Consider the following 8,501-nt stretch of genomic DNA (forward strand, 5'->3'; position numbering starts at 1 on the left):
CCCTTCGCAGAGGGAAGCAGGGATTTGTAGAGGTGCGAGAGATCGATTTTAAAATAGAGATTGAATAACATTTTGAGCGGCATACTTTTGCTGTCAACGCAACAACTATGAGATGGTTGTATCTTCCATACTACATGCATTATAGGCAGTTCCCAAACAGAATGGTAAAGGTTTATACTCCCCCAACCACCAACAAGCATCAATCCATGGCTTGCTCGAAACAACGAGTGCCTCCAACATACAACAGCCCTGGTGGAGTTTTGTTTAATTATTTTGTTTTGCTTTGATCTTTTTGGATCATGGCACTGGGCATCCCGGTTACCGGCCCTTTCTCGTGAATGAGGGGCGGAGTCCACTCCTCTTGAGAATAACCCACCTAGCATGGAAGATATAGGCAGCCCTAGTTGTAACATGAGCTTCTCAAGCATACAAAACAGAATTTCATTTGAAGGTTTGGAGTTTGGCACATACAAATTTACTTGGAACGGCAGGTTTATACCGCATATAGGTAGGTATAGTGGACTCATATGGAACAACTTTGGGTTTTAAGGAGTTTGGATGCACAAGTAGTATTCCCGCTTAGTACAGGTGAAGGCTAGCAAAAGATTGGGAAGCGACCAACTGAGAGAGCGGCGATAGTCGTAAGCATGCATTAAAATTAATTCACACAGAGTACAAGTATGATTAGGATATAATCCACCATGAACATAAATATCATGAAGGCTATGTTGATTTGATTCAACTACATGTGTGAACATGTGCCAAGTCGAGTCACTCAATTCATTCAAATGAGGATACCATCCCATCATACCACATCATAATCATTCTAATAGCATGTTGGCACGCAAGGTAAACCATTATAACTCATAGGTAATCAAGCATGTCACAAGCAACTATAATCTCTAAATGTCATTACAAATATGTTTACTTCATAATAACTGACTCAGGAACGATGAATCATCATATTTAAAAAAACAAAAGAGGTCGAGTTCATACCAGCTTTTCTATCCCAATAAGTCCATCATATATCGTCATTATTGCCTTTCACTTGCATGACCGAACGATGTATATAATAATAAGAGTGAACGTGCATTGGACTAAGCTGGAATTGGCAAGCATTCAACTCAAGAGAGAAGACAAGTAATATGGGCTCTAAGTTAAATAAACAATCATGCATAAAAGAGCCACTAAGCATTTTCAATATATTCTTCTCCACCCCCAAAATAAAGAAAAGAAAATAAAACTATTTACACGGGAAAGCTCCCAACAAGTAAAAAAGAAGAACTAGAAATCTTTTCGGGTTTTCATTTTAATTTCTACTACAAGCATGGAAATTAAACTAACTAATTTTTTTTGGTTTTTCTTAACGTTTATCAAACACACAAAAAGAAAACTAGAAAAAGAAATTTAAACTAACATGGATAATTCAATGAAAGAGTATGAGCACCGACGACTAGTGTGTGAACATGAATGTAAAGTCGGTGAGAAATACGTACTCCCCCAAGCTTAGGATTTTGGCCTAAGTTGGTTTAATACCAGGGACCGCCGCTACTCTCCCCGGTGTACTGGGAGGTGTAATCAGGATACCACTAGCTGGTCATCTCCGGATCCCACTGGAAAGATGATGCACAATAAGGGTCCAGCTCAGGTTCCGGCTAAGGTTCAGGTTCTTGAGTAAAAGGTTGAGCTCGGTGATTGTTGACCGCTTCCGGCATGACAAGACAATTTTCTGCAAGCAAATCAAACAACAGAGGCACAGGCAAAATAATAAACTCAAAGTGTTTCTTATTGAATCTAAGTCTATACAAGAGCATCTTCTCTTCATTGTCAACATTAAACTTGTGTGCTACCATGCTCTTGTAATCTAAAATGTGAGGAGGTAATTTTGTCTCCTCCTCGTCATGGTGCCTAATGGGTATCTGAAAATGTTCAGCAAGACGTGCAGCATAGATACCTCCAAATATGGGGCCTTTTGTACGATTCAGGGCTAGCCGTTTAGCAACGACAACACCCATACTAAAAGTATTGTCTCGAAGTAAGGCATGTTGAAGAATGATAATATCAGGGACACTCAAATTCCCACTATTTCCACAACCAATCAAGCATCTACTAGCAAATATGGCAGAGTAGCGTAAAACAGGAAAGTGTATGCTAGAGACTTTTGCCTCGGAGCCCTTCTTTGGCTCCTCTACAGCTATAGTGTTAACAAAGCCACCCATATCATCACGATGGGGTTCCTTTAATTCTCCCTCATAAGGTATCCTACACACTGCACAAAAATGATGTAAAGACATTTCATTGACTTCATCATATAAATGAAATGATACTGCAGGCGGTGATTTCTTAGGATAATAATAAAAGTTTTGCACGAAAGTATTGGTAAGTAAGACATACTGATCAATTCGGTCGTTCATGAAACCGGTGAGGCCTGCAGTCTCGATTAAAGCATAAAAGTCTTCATGAATTCCGGCTTCTTTCAAGAAATCCTCACATGGCCATTCGGACGACCGTACTTCCGCTAAGCGAGGAAGATTATACTTGGCTTTTTCCTTCTCTTTGTCTTGTTTTTCCTTAGAGCTTTGGCTAGAGGAGCCTTTAAAGAGCCTCCTTAACATTTTCTGAAAATTTCTGAAATTTTAGTAACTTCAAAATAAAAGTGGATAAAACTAAACAAGATTGATAGCAACTACTCCTACAAGTGCCTAGAGCCTATATCATGCATTGGAATTGCTTGGGACCTCAAAATTTTAACATGCAAGCTCAAGAACATGGTCACCTATGCAGCAAAAATTTCCAATGAATAAAGCACTAGAGCAAAAACTAATTGGACCAATGGAGGAGTCACATACCAAGCAGCAATCTCCGAAAGCAGTTTTGCGAATGGAGCTTTGAGCTAAGAGATCGAAAATCGCAGCAAAACAAGCTAGAACTCGTGCTTGAGCTGGATGGGGATTTTTTGGGTAGAAGATGAAGTGTGTGGGTGCTGGCATAAGTGGAGGGGAGACACCAGGGGCCCACGAGACAGGGGGCACACCTTACAGGGGGGGCGCCCTCCTCTCTCGTGGCCTGGTGCTTGCCCCTCCTGCAGTGTTTTCAGTGCCTAAAATCCTCAAATATTCCAGAAAAAATCATACTAAATTTGCAGGGCATTTGGAGCACTTTTATTTTCGGACTATTTTTTTAATGCACGGATAATTCAGAAAACAGGCACATAATACTATGTTTGCTTTATTTATTCTAAATAACAGAAAGTAAAAAGAGGGTACAGAAGGTTGTTCCTTCTAGTTTCACCCATCTCGTGATCATCAAAATGAACCCACTAACGAGGTTGATCAAGTCATGTTAACAAACTCATTCTGAATAACACGAAACCGGAGAAATTTCGAATAACACTAAGTTACCTCAACGGGGATATGAAAATCCCCAACAATAAGAATATCATACTTTTTCTTGATGGTAGGGAGAGGAAATTCAAAGCCTCCAAAAATGATAGTTGGAACTTTTTCAATAGAATTGATGCTATGAACCTGAGATTGTTTCCTCGGAAAGTGTATCGTATGCTCATTACCATTAACATGAAAAGTGACATTGCCTTTGTTGCAATCAATAACAGCCCCTGCAGTATTAAGAAAAGGTCTACCAAGAATAATAGACATACTATCGTCCTCGGGAATATCAAGAATAACAAAGTCCGTTAAGATAGTGACATTTGCAACCACAACAGGCACATCCTCACAAATACCGACAGGTATAGCAGTTGATTTATCAGCCATTTGCAAAGATATTTCAGTAGGTGTCAACTTATTCAATTCAAGTCTACGATATAAAGAGAGAGGCATAACACTAAAACCGGCTCCAAGATCACATAAAGCAGTTCCAACATAATTTCTTTTAATGGAACATGGTATAGTTGGTACACTCGGATCTCCAAGTTTCTTTGGTATTCCACCCTTAAAAGTGTAATAGCAAGCATGGTGGAAATTTCAGCTTCCGGTATCTTTCTTTTGTTTGTAATGATATCCTTCATATACTTAGCATAAGGATTTACTTTAAGCATATCAGTTAAGCGCATACGTAAGAAAATAGGTCTAATCATTTCAGCAAAGCGCTCAAAATCCTCATCATCCTTTGACTTGGATGGTTTAGGAGGAAAGGGCATGGGTTTCTGAACCCATGGTTCTCTTTCTTTACGGTGCTTCCTAGCAACAAAATCTCTCTTATCATAATGTTGATTCTTTGATTGTGGGTTATCAAGATCAACAACAGGTTCAATCTCTACATCATTGTCTTTGCTAGGTTGAGCATCAACATGAACATTATCATTAACATTATCACTAGGTTCATGTTCATCACCTGATTGTGTTTCAGCATCAGAATAGAAATATCATTGGGATTCTCAGGTGTGTCTACAGTAGGTTCACTAGAAGCATGCAAAGTTCTATCGTTTTTTTTCTTCTTCTTTTTAGAAGAACTAGGTGCCTCTAAATTATTTCTCTGAGGATCTCGCTCGATTCTCTTAGGGTGGCCTTCAGGATACAAAGGTTCCTGAGTCATTCTACCAGTTCTAGTAGCCACTCTAACAGCAAAGTCATTTTTATTATTCAATTCATCAAGCAAATCATTTTGAGCTTTGAGTACTTGCTCAGCTTGAGTAGCAACCATAGAAGCATATTTGCTAACGCGATGAAGTTCATCTTTAACTCTAGCCAGATTATCACCTACGCGTCCTATTTCGAAAGAATTATTCTTTAACTCTCTACCAACATAAGCATTAAACCTTTCTTGTCTAGCCATAAAGTTGTCAAATTCATCTAAGCATGGGCTATGAAATTTAGTAGAGGGTATTTCAACTTTATCATATCTATAGAGAGAATTTACCTTTACTACGTGTGTCCGGTTATCAGGACAATGTGGTTCTTCAGGCGGTATATTAAGACCATGTATTTCTTCAATAGGAGGTAAATTCTTAACATCTTCAGCTTTAATACCTTTTTCTTTCATTGATTTCTTTGCCTCTTGCATATCTTCAGGACTGAGAAATAAAACACCTCTCTTCTTTGGAGTGGGTTTAGGAATAGGCTCAGGAGTTGGCTCAATTGGTTCAGGAATTACTTCAGGAACTGGCTCGGGAGGAATCCAATTATTTTCATTAGTCAACATATTATTCGATAGTATTTCAGCTTCGTCGACTATTCTTTCCCTGAAAACACAACCAGCACAACTATCCAAGTAGTCCTTGGAAGCATCGGTTAGTCCATTATAAAAGATATCAAGTATTTCATTTTTCTTAAGAGGATGATCAGGCAAAGCATTAAGTAACCGGAGAAGCCTCCCCCAAGCTTGTGGGAGACTCTCTTCTTTAATTTGCACAAAATTATATATTTCCCGCAAGGCAGCTTGTTTCTTATGAGCAGAGAAATATTTAGCAGGGAAGTAATAAATCATATCCTGGGGACTACGCACACAACCAGGAGCAAGAGAATTATACCAAGTTTTAGCATCACCCTTTAATGAGAACGGAAATATCTTAAGGATGTATAAATAGCGAGACTTCTCATCATGAGTAAATAGGGTGGCTATATCATTCAACTTGGTAAGATGTGCCACAATAGTTTCAGATTCAAGGCCATAAAAAGGATCAGATTCAACTAAAGTACTAATATCAGGATCAATAGAGAATTCATAATCCTTATCAGTAACACAGATAGGTGAAGTAGCAAAAGCAGGATCGGGTTTCATTCTAGCATTAAGAGACTGCTGCTTCCATTTAGCTAATAATTTCTTAAGATCATTTCTATCATTGAAAGCAAGGATTTCCATAGCAGGTTTTTCATTCATAACATAACCCTTAGGAACAACATGTAATACATAATCATTGGGGGAACCTTCATCATCACTATCATCAGTAATAGGATCTTCAGTAATTTCATTCCCCCTAATTCTAGCAAGTTGTTCATCAAGAAATTCACCTAATGGCATAGTAGTATCACGCACAGAAGTAGTTTCATCATGCATAGCAGAAGTGGCATCATCAATAACATGTGACATATCAGAATTCATAGCAGTAGCAGGTTTAGGTGTCGCAAGCCTACTAATAACGGAAGGAGAATCTAGTGTAGAGCTAGATGGCAGTTCCTTACCTCCCCTCATAGTTGAGGGCAAAATAGTAGTTCGATCGTCTTTCAAGTTCTTCATAGTGATCCAGATATAAATCCCAAGTGACTCAGAGAATAGAGCTATGCTCCCCGACAACAGCGCCAGAAATTAGTCTTGATAACCCACAAGTATAGGGGATCGCATTAGCTTTCGAGGGTAGAGTACTCAACCCAAATTTATTGATTCGGTACAAGGGGAGCCAAAGAATATTCTTGAGTATTAGTAGTTGAGTTGTCAATTCAACCACACCTGGATAACTTAGTATCTGCAGAAAAGTGTTTAGTAGCAAAAGTGGTACGATAATAAAGGTAACGCTAGCAAAAGAAAAGATAAATGTTTTTGGGTTTTTGTAGTAGTTGTAATAGTAGCAACGGAAAAGTAAATAAGCGAAGAACAATATATGAAAAGCTCGTAAGCAATGGATCTGTGATGGATAATTATGCCGGATGCGATTCCTCATGCAATAGTAATAACATAGGGTGATATATAACTAGCTCCAATTCATCAATGTAATGTAGGCATGTAATCCGTAAATAGTCATACATGCTTATGGAAAAGAACTTGTATGCCATCTTTTGTCCTACCCTCCCGTGGAAGCGGGGTCCTAGCGGAAACTAAGGGATATTAAGGCCTCCTTTTAATAGAGAACCAGAACAAAGCATTAACACATAGTGAATAAATGAACTCCTCAAACTACGGTCATCACCGAGAAGTATCCCGATTATTGTCACTTCGGGGTTGTCGGATCATAACACATAATAGGTGACTATAGACTTGCAAGATAGGATCAAGAACACACATATATTCATGAAAACATAATAGGTTCAGATCTGAAATCATGGCACTCGGGCCCTAGTGACAAGCATTAAGCACAGCAAAGTCATAGCAACATCAATCTCAAAACATAGTGGATACTAGGGATCAAACCCTAACAAAACTAACTTGATTACATGGTAAATCTCATCCAATCCATCACCGTCCAGCAAGCCTATGATGGAATTACTCACGCACGGCGATGAGCATCATGAAATTGGTGATGGAGGATGGTTGATGATGACGACGGCGATGAATCCCCCTCTCCGGAGCCCCGAACGGACTCCAGATCAGCCCTCCCGAGAGAGATCAGCCCTCCTGTGTCGTAAAATGCGATGAAAATTTCTCTCTGATTTTTTTCTCCCTGAACGTGAATATATGGAGTTGGAGTTGACGTCGGTGGAGGTCCAGGGGGCCCACGAGATAGGAGGCCGCGCCCTAGGGGGCGCCCCCTGTCTCGTGGACAGGATGTGGGCTCCCTGGCATTAATTCTTTCGCCAAAAATTCTTATTATTTCCAAAAAGTGCCTACATGGATTTCCAGGACATTCCGAGAACTTTTCTTTTCTACACATAAAACAACATCATGGTCGTTCTGCTGAAAACATCGTCAGTCCGGGTTAGTTTCATTCAAATCATGTAAGTTAGAGTCCAAAACAAGGGCAAGGTGTGTTTGGAAAAGTAGATACGTTGGAGACATATCAACTCCCCCAAGCTTAAACCTTTGCTTGTCCTCAAGGAATTCAGTTGATAAACTGAAAGTGATAAAGAAAAACTTCTACAAATTCTGTTTGCTCTTGTTGTTGTAAACATGAAAAGCCAGCATTCAAGTTTCAGCAAATATTATGAACTAACCATACTCACAATAACACTTAACTCTCACAATTACTCATATCAATAACATAATCAGCTAACGAGCCATAATAATAAAACTCGGATGACAACACTTTCTCAAAATAATCATAACATGATATAACAAAATGGTATCTCGCTAGCCCTTTCTGAGACCGCAAAACATAAATGCAGAGCACCTTTAAAGATCAAGGACTGACTAAACATTGTAATTCATGGTAAAATAGATCTAGTCAAGTCATACCCAATATAAACCAATAATAATGATGCAAATGACAGTGTGCTCTCCAGCGGGTGCTTTTTAATAAGAAGGGTGATGACTCAACATAAAATTAAATAGATAAGCCCTTCGCAGAGGGAAGCAGGGATTTGTAGAGGTGCCAGAGCTCGATTTCAAAATTGAAATTGAATAACATTTTGAGCGGCATACTTTTGTTGTCAATGCAACAACTATGAGATGGCTATATCTTCCATAATACATGCATTATAAGCAGTTCCCAAACAGAATGGTAAAGGTTTATACTCCCCCAACCACCAACAAGCATCAATCCATGGCTTGCTCGAAACAACGAGTGCCTCCAACATACAACAGCCCTAGTGGAGTTTTGTTTAATTATTTTGTTTTGCTTTGATCTTTTTGGATCATGGGACTGGGCATCCCGGTTACCGGCCCTTTCTCGT

The sequence above is a fragment of the Triticum aestivum genome, chromosome 4B (assembly GCF_018294505.1).
Source record: "Triticum aestivum cultivar Chinese Spring chromosome 4B, IWGSC CS RefSeq v2.1, whole genome shotgun sequence".
In the NCBI taxonomy this organism is placed as follows: Eukaryota; Viridiplantae; Streptophyta; class Magnoliopsida; order Poales; family Poaceae; genus Triticum; species Triticum aestivum.